Source organism: Brachyistius frenatus, unplaced genomic scaffold (genome assembly GCF_029030835.1).
Source record: "Brachyistius frenatus isolate BFR_SWC_R1_liver_20210118 unplaced genomic scaffold, ASM2903083v1 Contig_15, whole genome shotgun sequence".
NCBI lineage: Eukaryota > Metazoa > Chordata > Actinopteri > Embiotocidae > Brachyistius > Brachyistius frenatus.
The window spans coordinates 5,850,635-5,870,536 of record NW_027210614.1 but is presented as its reverse complement, the minus strand read 5'-3'; the positions used below and the strand labels follow the sequence as shown (position 1 = coordinate 5,870,536).

The window sequence follows — 19,902 nt, the reverse complement described above, 5'->3', positions numbered from 1 at the left end:
AAACAACTAGGAGAGAGAGCAAGACAGGTTTGCAGGTCGGTGAGAGAGAGAGCGGATATAAGAAAGAAGGAAGACAAGAACGGGAGGGCAGAGAATGGTAGAGGAAGGATCTTATACATATATAACTATACTGAAAGGCAGATGTGTTAAAATGTTGGACCCAATCCAAAACTAACGCTTGAAATCTTATGAGAAACCTAAATATATCAATTAATAATTTTTTTTTTAAAAGACACCAAATTTGAAACTGAAGACAGTCAGGCAGGCTAGATTAGAAATAAAAGCACGGGTAATTAACCCAATATCAGATGCAACCAACATAAATAAACCCAAATCGAGAGAGAAAAGTAGAAATAAAGTAGTAGTATTTGCCAGTTTTCCAGCAGTAGATTGTTCATGTCCTGTATGTGCCTCAAAAATATTAGCAAGCCACTTGTAGCCATTTTTTAAAATTTATATTGCACAAAATCAAACATTTGCCCCACAGGGCTTTACAGGCACACTGTGTGTCGGTTGACAAAAAGACAAACTTAAAACAACAAAAATTGTTGGTGGTAGAAACCTGAAAATGTAACCATACCCTGATCCTGTTGTACACAGCATAGTTTTGACACTCAACTGTGTACCCAAATTGGTCTAAGTTACCAGGAGCTGAGTGGACCCATGACATCTTCCACTGCGTCAGTAGGTCATTCAATCCCATTCTTTATTGTGTGTTTACGTCAACATTTGTTTGACATGCAGGCGAATTTGCGAATGAACCGTGACGAAATGTTAAAAAGAAAAGAGAAAAATGGTGATAGTGAAGTCGTATTGGTAAGAGTAAAACGGAAGAAGTAAGGACAAAGCAAGCCATTTTATATCAGACAGGAGAAAGCGAGGCAGAGATGGTTCCCGGGGCGTCCCCCTGTGATAGTGGCATGTTCCCCTTGTGTCGCAACAAGAGAGAGAGTGGGATCGACAGAGAGAGAGATGTCTAATCTTAGAGGGTAAGGGAGCGTGGACTCCCCAGGGCTTGTCGTGCTCAGCACCTTGTTAACCAGACATCTCTCTTTCCATCTCCATTTCCATCTCTCTTTCCACCTCGCTTTCTCTCTTTCCAGCTATCTGGCCCCTCTTTTTTTTTGTTAGACAGGCAGAAAGAATCAGATACGTTGCCTTGCCTCCACCTTTTCTGCTCCTCCATCTTTTTCTCCACCGTACATCTGTCCATCTGTTTGTCTCTGTCTATACTGGTGCATACATTTTGCTGATTCACTTCATCAACAGTTTGTGTGCACGTGTGTTTTCCTCTTGCCAGTGCATTGTCAGGTTAAGGAAACGTCTGTCTCTGGTTAATGGAACATCAGCCAAGGTTAACTCAGAGTGGCAGCTTAAGTCCAACCAAACACACGCACACGCACGCACGCACACACGCACGCACGCACGCACGCACACACACACACACACACACACACACACACACACACACACACACACACACACACACACACACACACACTGTAGTTGCCTTCCAATATAATCCATCAGGATAACAATAGTTCAATAGTTTAGTGTTGCTAGGATCTCAGGTAAACACAGTAAGGCTCACTGTTGCATTTACTTGTATGTCAAGAAGACACCTATGGTTGGTGTAGCCAGCAACTGTCCTCAAGTGACACACTGAACCTCAGTTGCTCTCTGTGGCCTTTCATGATTGCTCACTTCCATTGCTGTGAGTGCGTGTGTTTGTGTGAGCGTTTACATTTGCATGTGGATGAGAGCTCAATTGTGAAACACTTCGGGCACCAATGAAGGTGGTCCTTCAGAGAACGTGAAGCTTGTGTCTTCTCCCAGGAACACGGAGTCTAAACTCAGAGACTAATGGCCTGATTTACTAATATCTCAAATAAAGGGTATAAATTGTGTGTTTTTTCCAAAAGCTTGCACATTTATTTTGCGCCGTTTTGCAGGTGATTTATTAAGACAATTTGCGTCACTGATATCAGGTGCAAATCGCTGTATTTAAATAAGGGGTTTGCGTGTGTTAAAGTGATTGCAGCAAGTGAAAATAGAGCGACTGTAAATGGAACAGGAAATCTGAACCCACTGAAATATAAATACAATTAGAAGAAAACGCTTTATAGGAGATTATCAGCGAGTCAATACTGTGGGAAAAACAAAAAGGCGAAAAAAAGGCTTAATAATAAAACGTCGGCAAATAAAAGAGGAGAAGGGTGGATGAGATCCTCTAACAAACACCGATCAGCAGGTCCAGATCTTTCTGTGATGAGCAGGTGACTTTTCATTCAGTGCCTCGCGAGTGCTCGTGAACCTGATGAACCTACCTGTGAGTTCTGCGGGACACATTCAGGACCTGTGACAGCTCACCTGAATAACGGGACTGGGCGGGACATCCAAGCAGAGATACGCTGGAACGACTCAGAGGCAGGAAAATGCTGAGTCGTAAGAAATGTTTCCTCCTTGTTGTTGGCTGTCAATCATCATTCAGTTCATTCAATAACTCAGAAATGTCATCGCTGGACAAACGATATGTCTGAATAATGTGAATCATTTTTCCACGGCTGTAAAACCACATTCTCAACATGTTCTTTGGTTTCCCTGCGTCTCCTTCTCACCACCATAAGAGCAGCCGTCTCTCCAGATTAGCGCACCTGATTAATACGTTGCTTTCAGTCATACTAAAATAAATACGCGATCACTTCTCCTGTTTCTACTTTCAGGTTTAATAAATATCACTACGGGTGCTAAGTTTTTCTACTTGCATGTTCCCTCCTAGTATTTTGCACCTTCAAGCAGGAACGTCCAATATTACATATGCATGCAGGCAAACACGGCAAATGGACAAGTGTGTTAAATTGCACATTTGAAAGACTCATGTCGTCAGTAGATCTGCTTGGACATTTTTTTGAGGGTGGTGTGGAGTTTGCACAGGATTTTACACGAGCAATCCATCAGTAAATCAGGCCCTAAGAGTTTTATTTTCGTCAATCTCGGCGCAGGGCAAAATCCGTGCACAGACTAAACAACGTCTTTGTCTTTCACAATGGTAACTATTGCAGATTAGCCAGTCAGAGTTAAATAGGTTAGGTTAGATAGTTATTTTATTAATCCCCAAGGGGAATTTTTTTCGCTACAGCAGCATACAGGAAGCAATAAGATAATAATAGAATAATAGAAAGCAATAAAATAGCGGTAAAATAGCAGTAAAAAATATAAAATATAAAATATAAAATGCACAGTATATACAGTACAGTATATATCTATATACAGTATATTATATACAACATACATTTTTGCCGTGTCTTTGTAGGGAGAATGGCAACACCTCAAGTATGACCTAGACCAATCATTATTCACGTCCATGCGTGGGCTCCTGTGTCATCGGGGAGGAGGGTCAAGAAGTTGTCAATCATGGCTACAGAAGCATTATGTGTGATGCTGACGGTCCTTTTGCCGTGTTTACAAATACACGCCAGAGAGAACTATTGGTACATAAATATGTCAAAATAGCCAGGTAACAATTAAAAATTCTCACATTCCAGACTTACCACCGAGGGTAACATGTGGTGCCCCGTACTCATCGCTGTTCTTCATTTATGTCCCACCGCAAGGCCTGTTTGTCATTTCCAATATTCATATTCAGGGCCGACACTGAAAATCTGTCGGGGATGATTAAACCGCATCAAGCCTGGCTTAAGTTCTGTGCGCTTGGTAGCATATGTAGGTGTGGCCAACTTTTTTGGTGACATACATAAGCGCATCCGGGGCAACGTGGTGCAGTGGTAAAGTAGGAAGAATAGATAATTACAAGGTGTGTCACAGCTGACCTCAATCATAGCCAATCAAATCAGCTCCTCAGGGCCATCAACAACTGAGATACTCAACCTAGCTGACCTCCTTTAAGAACTGTACAATGGGCTGAGCTGTCAAGGGTTTTGGGGGCGTCAAGGTCAGCATATAAAGTGATGCATTGGAAATGTGGATAATTTAACTCAAAATTTAATTTTCTTTTGCATCATGAATTAAATGTCAAAGTGAACAAAGAAAATAAATTGAATATACTGAAATCAGGTGCTGGAACAACGTTGAGGAATGAGCCAATGTAATTTACGCACACTCAAAGCTCCTGATGCTGATGATGGTGTTAAGACATGTATTTCATCAGGAGCTTTGAGTGTGCCTAATTTACTTTCCAGCCATTAAATACGTGGGCTAACCTGTTGTGTGTAAATTTCACGACAGGTGAGGCATAAATGACACCGTTTTACACACTGTGGACATCCACCAAATCTGTCTGTGGGATTTTGGATAGATCTGTTCATGTGCACTCTTGTTCATTGAAGCTATGAAAAATTGCCCTTGGTCGGCTGCATTGTAGTTAGACCTGGTTTGAACTGGTGGAAAGGCAAGCGTGATTTCCCCCTTTAAAATTCCACCAAAGTTCCACCCATCTCACTGCAGCCGGGTTCATGTTGTGCCACAAAATAGCAACTCGACAGAGGCGCGAAAAAAAGTGTTTTACCAAATTGCAAACAGATCCAATACGCTTGGATCTGCGCTCCGACAGGCGGACAGTACGGTAAGAAAATAGGGCCCACGTAGTGATTTTGGTCTTCCAAAAACTTTGGTGTGTGTGTGTGTGTGTGTGTGTGTGTGTGTGTGTGTGTGTGTGTGTGTGTGTGTGTGTGTGTGTGTGTGTGTGTGTGTGTGTGTGTGTGTGTGTGTGTGTGTAAGAACAAGGGAATAATTCATTCTGGAATAGCTTGATGAATGATGTCCAATGAGTCTTGGTTATGAGCGATTTGTGACGACAGAGTTCTAGGCTAAGGTATCTGTGTGGGGCTTCAGGGTATTATGTTGCTTAGTGCTGAGCTTTGTGGTTTCAAGATGCTGTAAAACAATGTGAGAAGCACTTTCTACTCGTTCAGACACTGCCGTAATGAGAAAATACTCTTAATCCAGCTCACACATACACACACAACGACACGCACAGAGGCGTATTTCTGCTGCCGAGTGGTTTCTTGGTGAAAGCATATTGCGAGAGAAGCAGTTTAAGGAGTGGCAATTATAGTTTTGGACAACGTCATTGATTTAAACTCCTGATTAGAGGAAAGGTGACAGAGGTGGTACACACAATGGTGAGTGTAGGGGTGGGGTGAGGATGGGGGAATGGCATATACCCAAACACACACACACACACACACACACACACACACACACACACACACACACACACACACACACACACACACACACACACACACACACACACACACACACACACAGCCTTACTCTTTCCGTCAGTCATGGGAATGCCTTCGAATGGCAAGGGTCCCCCCCTCATCCCTGTTTTCATGTTTCTCTCTCTCTCTCTCTTTCTCGACACACCTGACTGAAATATTGATGTCTCCCAAGCGCTGCTGTTCATGCCTAAGTGGTTGTTTTTGTTTCAAAGAACGGGTGACTGTTTCACACATACACACACATAAAACCAGAGAAGGATGTAGGCAAGAGAGGAGGCACACACACACTTTTTTTTTTTTTCCTTGATTACATGTGCTTACACAGTTTTTTTGTTTTTTGTTTTTTTGGTAGAAGATAGCCCAAGTGGTGATCATCTACTTTTTAAACACCTTCATAACACAGCAGCACAAATATGATACCTGCCATTCTTTAATAGAGAGCAGTGTGTGAGCTAGATGTGTCCTTTGCTTTGGAAGTTCACGTTTTATGATTATCAGCATATTAGCCAGCAGAGTTCACTCAGTGTGTATGCACCTTTAATTTTCAAAAACATCACATTTCAAAGGATAATCTAGCAGGCTAGCAGAGGTTTAGTGTTGTAAGGCTTGTGTGTTGTAACTTTCAACTTCAGATGACTTCAAAGAGTGATTTCTGGTTTGGAAAGTGAACTTCATGGTATCATTCTTTTCTTAATATTACATAAACATAATTTATTTTTCTTTGCCTTTTGAAAAGTTTGGTGCCCTTTTCAGGAGCAGGACATAGTTTGTCAGCTGTTTTCAAAATTGTTACAAATGAACAATTGAAACTCAGTAGGACAACAATCCTTGTCATGGTTTAAAGGAACTAATCGTGATTGTTGAAGAGGGCTAGATGCAAATACATTTCAGGCACACGTTGTACACTTTGTACGTACGACCATCTCCCTGACCTGCTCCTTTAAGATCTGTTGCATCACTCTACTTCCAACTTTGCTTATGAGGGGTCAACAGTCATTAATGACAGGGTCACAAGTAAGGGTCGTTCATGATCACATTAGTATGATTTTTAATGTGGTTTTAAAAAATTATGTTGTTGTAATGGCAATGTTCTGGCTTGTTGGTGTAATAAAGTTATACTCTTATGCATTATAGGTTACTTGGGTACAGCAACAACAAGCATGGGTGAAAGCAACTCCGCAGTAGAGGAGTTAGTTCCTAAAAGGGGAGCGACTTCAGTAGCTGGCAAAATCATTTTCAGTATATTGTCACCAAGAATATCATTATTGCAGAAATACAGTGAACATTTTGTATATTGTTTGAGGGCCATCTCCCATCCCTAATAACAAAACATTGCTTGACAGGAGTGAAATATTTGATTTACATAATAAAATTGTGTTAACTGTTAACACATGACTTGTATTGTTATGATTTTTTCTGGTGAGGACAGTCTTACTATTGACTTGCTGGATTGTTTCCATGGGGACCACCTTTCCAAAATGTTAACATGCATGCTTATATTGTTCCTGAATGTTAACATGGTGTGTTCTATTATTCTTGAATTTTATTTCAGTCCCAGTGGCATTCATCTCACTGCTTGGCAGGAAAAATACATGCGCGTATACACACATGCTCACTCAGAGATGCTGTTCTGCTCTGTGCTGCCTTGGTGTTACCGTTTAGCATATCCTATTAATATTAGATGAGAATCATTTGTATCTGAGCGCACCATTGACCTTAGTCTGCGGAGGCATGTAGACTACATGTGTATGTCTGCACACTCAAGCCGCTGCTGTCCGAACTTGTAATTGTGGTTGTTGCTGTGTAAGCAAAAAATGTGTTTAAGTTTTAATATTTAACACAAGAAAATTCGAAGTGAAATTAATCAAACTCAGTTCCGACAATTTGTCATAACGTCATTTATTGCAGGTTTTAAAGAAATCTACTACCTAAGTTGGTGTAAGTTTGGTTAGTTTATTATCAAATTATTACCAAGATGTATTCTATTAGCTAAGTACAGATAAGTCATGTTTATAAATAAGTAAAGTTAAGAACGGTAGTATGACTGTATTCAAAGTAAACTTGAATGCTCTGTCTCATAAGAGGTAGCTAAAAATGGTTGTGTTTTCATTAGCTTTCATTACCTGAGCCCTTCATATCTACGTAGGGAGCAGGTTCTCTTCAGTCGAGTTGCCATGTTGCACCACTATGTTTCTACAGTAGGCCAGAATTACCAAACCAAACTCTGGCTCCAAAATGAGCCTTTTACGTTGTTTTGCGACTCCCATAGATTCTCCTCCACGCTTGACAAGTTGGTTGCAATCTGTAACGTCACTGCTCGATGCTACTATATCCCACACGCTGCTCCTTTAACAATGGGATGAAGTTTGTAGTCATTCATACTGATTGTGTTGTGTCACTAAGTAAAACACATAAAACACACATTCATCTTTTGCCGGCTGGAGAAATGATCTCATCAAGCCCTTCCTTTAGGTATCATGGCGTTGTACAGGTTATCACTCTGACCAAAGACAAACGGACAAAACACTGTATTCCTACCAGCTGCTTTCTGGCGGGGGGGGTCTTGCATTCTCCTCAGCTAGTTTTATGTGTGGAAAAAAAAAGGTTTAACCAATTTGTACAATTTGTTGTCGCACACACTAGATAAAAATGTCAGTTAAACGCTTAGTAGTAAATGGAATTGCCAGGTTCACCAGAATATACACTTTCTGTCTGGTACCTCTTTCATTGAGATCCTGATGAAGCCTGTGATATCTGCTGTGTTACGAGATCCATTTAGGCCATAGTGTGGTGACAGCTCTCTCTCTCTCTGTGTGTGTGTGTGTGTGTGTGTGTGTGTGTGTGTGTGTGTGTGTGTGTGTGTGTGTGTGTGTGTGTGTGTGTGTGTGTGTGTGTGTGTGTGTGTGTGTGTTCAGGCAAAGCCGGGGTCCACAAGCTGATGTTGGCTTGTAATTGAGTAACTCTGGTTCAAATGCATCTCCATTAGCTCTTCCTATCAGTGTGAGCTCACTCTGAGCCTCTAATTCGCCGGGTGTTTCTAACCCTCCAGCATCGGCAGGGACTCTCTGAGTCGTGGTTCAACTGTGAGAGTTTGGTGTTTTGAACGTGTCTGTGCAAAACGTGTTTGTATCTATTGAAAGGGTCGCTTCTTTGCAGCATTATTACAGACTCACTGTGCAATCAGGAGTTATTCATCATATTACGTAATGGTTACTTCAAATTGAGTTGTCCAGGACGACCTGTTCTTTGTAGTACAAACCTCAGGCAGACAGAGGAATATCAAGGGATTATCTCGGACTAAAGTATTAAGTCCTTTTGTTGAGGTGGATTTAAGGTGTGGGATAGGTGTAGATCTGTATCTCCAGGTGCTGTATGTGTTTTGCAGTGTGTATGCTTGTGTATGCCATCAGTGTGTCCTCTATGCCCCTGCATTGTTCCCCACATTGTTTTTCTTCACAAAAAGTCACGGCCTGACAAGGTGCTGCGCGCTGTAAAAATTATGCCTTGTTTATACGTATTTATTTCCCCTTGACAGTTTAATTATTTCTGGCCCCATTGGAGGAAACCACATAAAAAAAAACTCCCCATGTTCATACAGATTCTAATTAGGAATGCTGGGAAATTAAAACAGAGTTGTTTCGAAATGCTGTCATTTTTCCAGGGCCTCGTCTTGGAATTATGTCTCAATCAGCACAAGCGGAAATAATTACTTGTATACCTTCTAACTGCCAACATTTACCAAATGGCAAAGCAATTTACAGCCATCATGGCCCGAGAAGCAATCATTGGGCCAACTATAAATTCACAGGCCGACGGTTTGGAGAGCAACATTGGAAGGAAGGGCTATTGTGGAGAATTAGAGAGAGAGAGATAAAGACTAGGGGTGTGTCTTTCTACCTGTGTACTCCCTCCATCTTTCTCCCTTCTTTTCTCTTGCTTTAATCCCACAATCCCTCTCTACCCCTCCTCTCACCAATCATTCCCACTATTTTAGCGCTCTTCATTCTCTGAAATCTTACCACTTATGTCTGCATCTTTCAGCTTATTTTTACAGTGAGACCATTACACCACACCACACCACAGCACGCACGCACGCACGCACACACACACACACACACACACACACACACACACACACACACACACACACACACACACACACACACACACACCTCAAATGGAGGAAGCGACGATTAAGTGATTATTTTCACACACACCATTAAACATACTCATTGCAGGCACAGACACAGACAAAAGCCCAGATAAAAACATACATGAGCACAGACACTTAAACACCCGCACACATTGGGTTTAAAGTAATTACTCACACACGTCATTAGACACAGACGCAGATGAAGTGGAGTGTGTTTATGTTCCGTGTATCTTGTGGTGTGGACTGTTGTGGTCCCCTTTACTCTTTGGAGGCACTAATATCATCCATCTACTATAACAAATCTGCCAAAGCACAGTTAGTAAAATAAGCAGCACCAAGCAAATATCTGATAAATAACAGAAAAAAGTTTGAATTTTGCTGTTGATGTCAAGTACTGACAGAAAAAAATAAAAAAATATCCTGTTTCTAGCTCAGCAAAATGTGTTAAATGTCACCTGAGCGATTGGCTTTATACTGTATGGTCTACAAGAATATTGTGTGTATTGTTGAGCTTTCACATGATTAAATTACTTCTTTTCATATAAATGACTTGCAAAGAAAAAAAAAATTCTCAAAAGCTTTAATCTACATTGTTACATACAATGTTTCCTAGCATGTAGTCTTTCCTGCATTGCATTTCTTGGTAATTGGTTGAATAGTGAGACACCATTGGTAAAACTATGTATTGTTTGACCCTGGTTATAATCTCGGACTGCAAGCGGGACATCTAACTCATACAGAGGTGACCTGAAAGAGAACCTCTTCTAAGTGTGCATTTGCGACTTCCTCCTGGACGTGAGCAGAGAGTGCACATACAACTGTGTCAAACCCGGAAAATTGAGAAAATCAACAACGCTGAAGTAATTAGCCAGGCGTAGTGTTTTGAGTGACGTTCGAGTTTCGAGACCAGTAAAATGTCTCCGGCCAAGACCGTCATACGTGCAGCAGGTCAGGAATGCAACCATGTGGGTTCTCTTTGTTGTGCCCCATCAACTTGTCCCCCAGGGTCAGATTGTGATGTTCAGAGGCATCAGAGGGAAAATATTTAGTGCAAACCACCTTAACTGTGGCGTGACTGGCACTTTGGTTCTCCAACGTGACAGCACCCCCGCTCACGGCGCGTTAAAAACACGAGTTTCTCGACCTCGTCAGCAGAATTGTTGCTCACCACCACCCCTGCTCACCGGATTTGGCTTCTTGTGGTCTCTTTCTGTTCCGCAAAAATTCCTCCCAAAATTTGATGGGCGCTCTCTGCTCAAGTATTAGATCCATGTTCAACCCGCAAATGCACATATACCAGTGGTCACAAAAACGTGTGGCCCGGGTGACTTTGATCAAGCAGCAGAACTTGAAACACTTACTCACGAAGGTTGTAACTTCGTCCTGCTCCTTGCGTGCCTTGATGCTCGGCTCCGTTCACAAACAACAGCAGTCGTTTTGGAACTTTTTGATTCCCCCTCGTATCACAGCAGCTGGAGCAGGAATCAAACCGCTGACCGACAGCCACAGTCCCAGAGGAAAAGCACCGTTTCAATGGCGATTATAACACATTCAATATTGTCTGATACTTTTTAGTGACTGAAGATCCTCTGGCTTGTGACTGATTTTACTTGGCGCAGACATGTCTGGTTGATAATCATAACTGAAAATTGCAAGAAAGTGGCATTGCTTAGCTTAGCCAACCACTGCTTTAAATGCACTTTGAGTGTAACTGCAAAATTCTTACAAGCAAGTAGGGAAATCATATTCAATCATGTTATTATTACAATGCAACTTAACTTATCAGTCAAGCAGACAAAGTACAATTTTGGTTTCCGTGTGGAAATATTTCTTGTCTCTAAGCTCCACATCTGGACGGAGCAACACCGATATAAACTTGTTGCAAGGTTGTTGGTTTTTTTTTCCGGCAAAAGTTTTTCTTTATTGGCCCTTTCTGTTGTGTCTCTCTCGGCAAATGTAGGAATCAGCATGCGAGTCAGTCATCTTCCAGCTGCTAACACTAGCTTGAAGCTTCAATGTGAGAGGAATATTAACATTAATATTAGGAAGCTTAACAGTCATGAACTCTGAACCCCGACAGGGGCTCTCGACGTAAATGGCTAGAAGGACGAACCTCATTTAAAAACTTGGGAAGACACCTACCGACATTCAAATTTGTTTTGGAGCATACTGTATTTCAACTCAAAAATATTAGGAAAAAGTTACATAGTGGTGCTTTAAGTTCAGAAATAAATATTTGTAACCTACACACAAACACAGCAGCTACAAATCAAATATCCACGCTTTCCAGTTTGAAACTTGCAATTGATGTGGATGTTCGATTTCATGTTTTGTTGTCCTTGAACATCCCGTTTTTTTTCTGTACACTTACCTTTCCTCTCGGCCCTTTACTCCCCCTCTTCTATGCTGTTTTATCCCTTTCCCCCCTTCATCTCGTCTGTACACACACTCTCTTACCGTCTTTATTAGTAGTGGAATTATTCACTTGGCTTCCACCTCAGTTTGAATAAATTGAGTTTTGAACTATTGGAGAGAGGGGCTTTTTTTGGCAGGCATATATTTGTGTCTCAGTGTACATGTGTGTTATGTGTGTGTTACGTTAACACAAAGACAGCAGTGAGAGACAACTAATCCCAGTGGAATAGCCCACTCATGTTCTGTTTGAGAGCGGTGTAATTAAAGGAGCGCACCTCTCCGAAGTCACCTATTTCAATACAAAACACTGCTTTATACAGACACGCGGGCAGAGAGAAACATGCACGCACGCACACACACACACACACACACACACACACACACACACACACACACACACACACACACACACACACACACACACACACACACTCACTCACTCACACTTTCTCTCTGTGCTTTCTTACCCAGGCAAAACTCACTTGTGTATAATTACATCCCGGTTCTAATTTATCCCTGGGAATATATCAAAACCTGAGGATGAGAGGGAAGTGGGGAGGAGAGAAAGAGAGGGAGGTGGTTGCAGTGAGAGCCAGAGAGATTATAAGGTCAAGAGAAACTAAGAAAATAAGGCTATTGTGATAAAGTGATTTAAGTATTTATGATTTATTGTTGGACCAAAACAAGCTATGTGTTTGTTGGTTGTTTTTGTGTTTATCTATCTGTCTTGTCAGTCCATCTCCCTACATTTTTATCTTCTCAACAGTTCTTCCACTTTAGCCCGGAGCAAGATGTCCTTAAAGTTCTCTCCCGTCGATTTCTGGCATGTTTTCCAAATAGATTCAGCATATGCTCAAAACAACTGGATGAATACACACAATTTATCGTTTAGACAGCGTATTGCTTTCCTTCGACAGACAGAAAGATGTTGTCTCTAGTTCGCTTGTGCTTGAGACAGACGGAGACGTCTCGGTGTAGAATATGAGCTGCATTGGACTGGGAGGAAATGTGTGTGTCTGTGTGCTCACACAGTGTTTGATGAAAACAGGATATATGAACATTGACTGAATGGAAATTATGGGGACACACTAACACACATATTCAGTGTTGAAATCTATCATGTCTGCCCTGTCTGTCCACATTTGATGAGGTCACACCTCAGTCCAGCCCAATGCCTTCCCCTTTTGCCTGTCTCCACTTGATGAGGTCACTCCTTTCACTCTGTGAGGAGGTGCGGTCCAGCCAACCTTCAATCTGACCACTGACAGGATGGTGACCAGAACTGACCTAATGTTTGTGTGTAGTTTTTGTGTGTATTTTTATGTGAGAAAAATCTTCTATCCTCTTTGTTATCCACTGAACGTGATGCAGGAAGTTGTATTTGATAACATCAACATTCATGACTAAAATACCATAGAACATATTTTTCCAAACTTAATTTTGGAAACAAGTACACATAACTTGTATGTGTGTATTGGTACATGCGTGTGTGTCTCAACACATTTCTATCAGTCCGATAGTGAAAGCATGTGAAAGTTTCGAGGTTAATCCTCCCTTGTTATAAATGCTAAAGTCACCTTCTCCATATGACCCTCTTTCTCACCCTCTTTTTGTCACCTAATTATACACATCTCTCTCTTTATCTCTCGTCCCCTCTCTGTATAGTATCTGTGTGTATCTCACTGTGCCACACACACACACACACACACACACACACACACACACACACACACACACACACACACACACACACACACACACACACACACACACACACACACACACACACACACACACACACACACACACACACACCTCTGTCTTCCTACAGCCTCTCTGTAGCTGTGAAGCCTGCCTGACCTTTGTGTGGAAATAACAAGGCTGTCACATGTCTCTCTGTTCTAAAGAAATCACAACGTACAACCCCTGAGTTCATAAGCATGTGTATCTGTGTGGACAAGTGAGAAGACTGCGTTTCTCAGGTGTTATACGTGTTTGCCCTGCATACACACCTCCATACAATACTGTAACTGTAACTGTGTGTGTGTGTGTGTGTGTGTGTGTGTGTGTGTGTGTGTGTGTGTGTGTGTGTGTGTGTGTGTGTGTGTGTGTGTGTGTGTGTGTGTGTGTGTGTGTGTGTGTGTGTGTGTGTGTGTGTGTGTGTGTGTGTGTGTGTGTGTGACTTCCATGTACCCTCCTCCAAAGGTTACCCAGACTGAGTTTTGGTGACAGGTTCCAGAAAGCCCCCTAAACCCAGCAGCTTTTCCCAGCAGCTGGTGTTCTCTCCTTGGCCTTTATCACTATCACTGCCCCTTCCCTCACTGTGGGTGGACACACACACACACACACACACACACACACACACACACACACACACACACACACACACACGTCTGCGCACATAAATCCACAGGATGATGTAGTAACCAAAGTATGGCAGGGGATTGATATTTTTGCCAAGATGTGGCAACGTGTGACCAAACTGAAAATTTCCACCTGTGAATCCATCTTTTCCATTTACCATCTGAACAGAAGTTCTGCAAAGTAAAATGTTCCCATGGCTTTGTCAAACTCACTCTATGTGATTGTGTAAAATGAAATGCAAAAAACATCAACCTTTCTCTGCCATGTGAATGTGTGTGATATGTGCTCGACTTCCAATGAGTTTGGGCTTCTAGTATGTGCCGGCACTCACATGTCCGTCAGGAGCAAAATGTTCTCACATTGAGTGTAAAGCCAAGAGAGCTATTAAAGTCAGAACAATTTGAGTTGGTACTTCCTGGGTTATTTCTGAACTGGGGATTTAGGGCTAGATTTACATTCATTAGTGAGATTATGAGTAATTTTAGGTCAATATTTATTAGTAAGCACTTTATATAAAGACACGTTACAACTTTAAAAACACACCAACACAAGTCACTTTTACAGGATTAATCATTTATATTATTGAGTCTCCATTAACATTTCATAAATCATTGTTCCTGTATTTTTTTTTGTATTATTATTATTATTGTTGCCACACTTACTTTCTGTGGCTGAAACAACCTGAACATATAAAGAAATCCTTGTTCCATCTGTAACACAACATGAAAATATAGCCCTAACGCTGCAAAGCAGGATCCTTGGAAACATGGATAAACACTCTCACACAGCCTGAAATGAACTGCAGCTAAAGTGCAGTGTTTATCTAATAACACCTTGTGACTGCAAAACCTCTCACTGCTATTACAGACATCGGTCACTTTGGCGACAGAGATGTCTATTCATGTCTCACTTTTTCCTCCCTGCTTTAAGATTCTTTCTCTCTCTCTCTCTCTCTCTCTCTCTCTCTCTCTCTCTCTCTCTCTCTCTCTCTCTCTCTCACACACACACACACACTCTTCCTCCCTCCGTGCCTTTATCTCTCTCTGGGTTCAGTAGGTAGCTGGTTGGAGGAGCAGGCAGGGGGTCTGTGGTCAAATTGGCCGTTTCCACAGTGTGTTCTGCTGTACCTGCTGACAGAGCTATCAGATAACTCAGCCCCATCTCTCCTGGCCCTGCTGGCAATGTAACTGTGTGGTGTGTTGTATGGGTGTGTGTTTGAGGATGTTTGGTTGTTTGATGTCATTTTTTTTGTATTATTGTTGTGATTTTGGAATTTGATGGTGATTTGATCGTGGCTGCTTTATTGATAAACACTCTTACTCTCTCTCTCTCTCACACACACACACACACACACACACACACACACACACACACACACACACACACACACACACACACACACACACACACACACACACACACACACACACACACACACACACACACACACAAACATAACTTGTCTCTGTGCTGCAGTTGGCTGCAGACTGACCAGAGTCCATAGCTCCCTCTGTTGGCTAGTGGTGAAGTGCAATCTCTCACGCTCTCCCTCTGTGTGTTTCTCCTTCTCTTCCTCCCTTTACGAAGCAAAGTTTAGCATTGTGTGCGTTGTTAAATTTCCAAAGTGGTTGTTTTCAGGTTTAGTGCAGCTTTATGTTGTAGTCCTCATTCTGGCAATAAGACTTTACATGTTGTAGCCACTGGTAGTAATAATTTAACTTAATCTAATCATAATTAAATGTCAAAAAAAAAAAAAAAAAAAAAACAGCATTCATATATTAACACAAACATAATATTTTGTGTTAGTCAATACTTGTCTTTGTGTGTGACTGGCACACGTGTTGGTGGGTGGTCTCGGATCAACTGCCTAAGTGGCGGCCTCATGAATTTGTTGAAGACTGTTTTGACCAGCAACGGCACACACACACACACACACACACACACACACACACACACACACACACACACACACACACACACACACACACACACACACACACACACACACACACACACACACACACACACACACACTCACTCACTCACTCACTCACTCCCCCATACATTGCTGTGAATGAACTTGCTGTGGCCTATTGAGTGGTGTGATTGATGTCAGTGAGAGTTGCGATGGATAATTCTTCCATAGATGTCAACAGACTGCCACCACAGGGTCAAAACACACACACACACACACACACACACACACACACACACACACACACACACACACACACACACACACACACACACACACACACACACACACACACACACACACACAGTCTCACACACACAGTCCCAGACAAAAGGGAAGAGTGAGATGTCAGCAGTGTTACAGAGTACACTAGCTTTTACAGAGTTTCTTAACAGCAAGACGATACAAGTAAATCCATTTACACGCGTACAATTTTTAATTATGGTGATACTTTTTTATGGACAGGATATTGTGACAGGACTGGGTGTTTTCTTTTTATTATGTCATTATGTGTGTATTTGATCCACAGTGTTGTATAAATCATGGACATCGTATTGCCAGGGAGCCAGGAAACAAATATACACACCCCTCCCAACACACACGGCATTTCTTTGCTTTTGCTGTTAAAGGTTTGTGTTGAAGAGGTGTGTGGTTTGTGCAGTGATAGAAAGAAGTGGCCTAAAGGGGTCACTGTCAACATACACACTGACTACAAGCCAATCAATAGTCGAGGGGGGGTTGGGCAGATTGGGGTCAGAGAGGGAAAAGAGGAGCAACACAGGAAAGCAGAAAGAGTAAAAGTTGTTTTAGGGTTCAACTGAAATCACAGAAATTCTTTGATGGTATTTAAATAACAGATTTACGACCATATTGGCCTTTTGTTTCTGTGCATGTTGAAACATTTTAAATAACAGTTCTGTTTACGGTTTTGTGTAAATGATAGGACTTAAGTGTCTCACCAAAATATTTTCTTCTTTATTTGCATGAAAGACATCACACTGATCACACGTAGGCAACTGTACGCACAGTGGAACCTGATTTATTCTCATGTTTTTAACCCTTTGCTGCTTGTAGTAAAACTGTCCGTCAGAGTCCTCAAAATCACTTTCTAAACCAAACTGTATAAATTACAGGATGTGAAAGAAAAGTGTCATTGAATATTTTCTGAGGTGTAAACTGCCACAAAGAAATACGCCTGCATAAACACAATTAGCTCATCACAGAGACCGTTTAGTTTATTTTTGTGCAAGTGAAATATTTTTTTTCAAATGTGTAGTGTAGTGTAGTGAACCCCTAAAATCTAACGATCTGTGGACATTTTCTCCTCTTCTTTAAGTTTGTAGTTTGTATATATATATTTTGTGAAATTAATTTTCCACATTTTCTGTATGTATTATGTGGAAAACATAAAAAAATAAAATAAAAAATCCTAAATCTTGATCTTTCCTCACAGATAAAAAGAGTGTGTGTGTGTGTGTGTGTGTGTGTGTGTGTGTGTGTGTGTGTGTGTGTGTGTGTGTGTGTGTGTGTGTGAGCGCGTGTGTGCGTGTGTGTGTGCGTGTTCGCACTCGTGCGTGTTAGAGACAGAGGTTTTGGTAAAGGATTTGTTTGCCCAGTAGTGACGGCAGCATTGATTCACACTCATCTTTGTCGATGCTTATAAGCCTCTGGATACATCATAACTCTGTGTGTGTGTGTGTGTGTGTGTGTGTGTGTGTGTGTGTGTGTGTGTGTGTGTGTGTGTGTGTGTGTGTGTGTGTGTGTGTGTGTGTGTGTGTGTGTGTGTGTGTGTGTGTGTGTGTGTGTGTGTGTGTGCACGTGCGCTTGTTTACAGGAACAGCATCTGTGTATACATGTGTTTGATTTCATGTCCCTCCTCGGAAATAGTAAATGTACATAAACGGAAGCTCTGTGTGTGTGTGTGTGTGTGTGTGTGTGTGTGTGTGTGTGTGTGTGTGTGTGTGTGTGTGTGTGTGTGTGTGTGTGTGTGTGTGTGTGTGTGTGTGTGTGTGTGTGTGTGTGTGTGTGTGTGTGTGTTCCTCTGGCTCATTTCTTTGTTTTTGACGTTGCTCCTGAAACAACTTCTGAACAATATGATCAATTTATTCTTGGAAAGACCCTGATTATAAAGGAAGCTGAACCAAGTTTCATTTGGTGTTTCAGTAACGCAACTTAAGTAATTCTGACATTGAATGACGTTTTTGACACGTGGCTGAGCAGCGCCATGGTTAACAAGGCCTACTGAGTTTTCCATGTAGCTACACACTGATGCTTTTTTCTGCATTCGAAGCCAACATGCACATCCTACATTAAGCAGCATTTTGTATTCTCACTTCGGGACTTTAATAATATAATTCTACTGTGAACCAGTAGAAATCTTAAACATTTGACTCAGTGTTTAATGTCAAAGAAAAACGGAGGAAAATAAGCGGGAGTTGCTGTTCCACCCACACACACCCACACACACACACTCTCTCTCTCTCACACACACACACACACACACACACACACACACACACACACACACACACACACACACACACGTGTACATCAAAGCAGAGATTGGTTTCAGGAAATGTTTTATTATCTGTTCTCTTCCAAAGCTGCTAATCACAACCACTCTCTTTCATCTTTGCATCCCCCCCTTTCCACCCCTCCAATTTCTTTCTCTGTATCTCCCTCTCTGCTCCACACTTCTCTCTTCCTCTCCCTCCTGTAAGCAGGGATACCAGAGTGTTGAAAAAGTCAAATGGAAAGGAGGAAAACATTAGGAAGAAAGAAATGAAAGAGTGTATGATTGTGGCAAAGCAGATCTGAGTCCCTATAGGGTTCAAATTTTCCCTTTTTTAGAGGAAAGGCCCTTCCCTCTCTCCTCACGTCCCCTTTTCTCTTTCCTCCGTCTCCTCCTCGCTCTGAGAATGACGAGCGCTGATTCTCTTGGAGAATCCCTCTCGTGCTGGCGATGTCCACACGCTGAGGTGTTTGGAAATACCGGGAATACACAGCCTGCTGGTGCACAGATGACAGGGGAGCTCGATAAAACAGCGAGCAGCAGGGAAAAGCTCGTCCCAATCATTCCCAAATCATTCCACAACAAAGGACAAGCGGCCTGGAATTGCCATAATCTCGTCTTTTACTGCTGAGCTGTGATGGGCTCTGTTGTGCTGCGCCTGTGTGTGTATGTTTGCAGTGTGACACATTATTCAGGCTTGGGGTTTAGGGTCAAGCTTACACTTATTCCTTTGATCCAGCAATTCTCTGGATTTAATTAGGTCAATTTTGTTTTGGCGTCTCAGGAAAAGCACAAATCCATATATTTTCTACCTGAAGGATGCCTCGGAACGAGACGAGAAGTTTTTGGCCCTTAACTTAAAAGATTTTTGTTTTTAAAACTTTTTAACATCCAAAGAAAAAGGAAACAATGCCCCCCCCCCCCCCCACACACACACACAATTTCTTTATTTAACGTTTCAGTTTTTTGGGAGAATACAATTTCTAGTGCAGTTACAGGATGCAAGCAGAATAGAGACCATTGGAAACATACTTTTGAGAGAGACCAGGTCAGAAAATGGGTTGATAAGGACACAAAGAAAGAAATGAAGGAAGAAGGAGTGCGGGTTGTCTTGGTTTAAACCTTTCCCTCACCTGTCTCTTTCTCCTCTCAGCCTCCTCTCACCCTCCCTCTGTCCCTCCCCCCCTCCCTCCATCTCTCACTCCCTCCCTCCCTCCCTCTCTCTTCCTCTCTGTGC

At 42.0% G+C, this 19,902-nt stretch overlaps 1 protein-coding gene across 2 annotated transcripts in view; it reads left to right on the top strand.

Moving 5' to 3' along the window:
- Positions 1–19,902, top strand: part of esrrga (estrogen-related receptor gamma a) — a 146,860-nt gene that overhangs the window by 52,709 nt on the left and 74,249 nt on the right. The gene's annotated exons all lie outside the window — the stretch shown is intronic.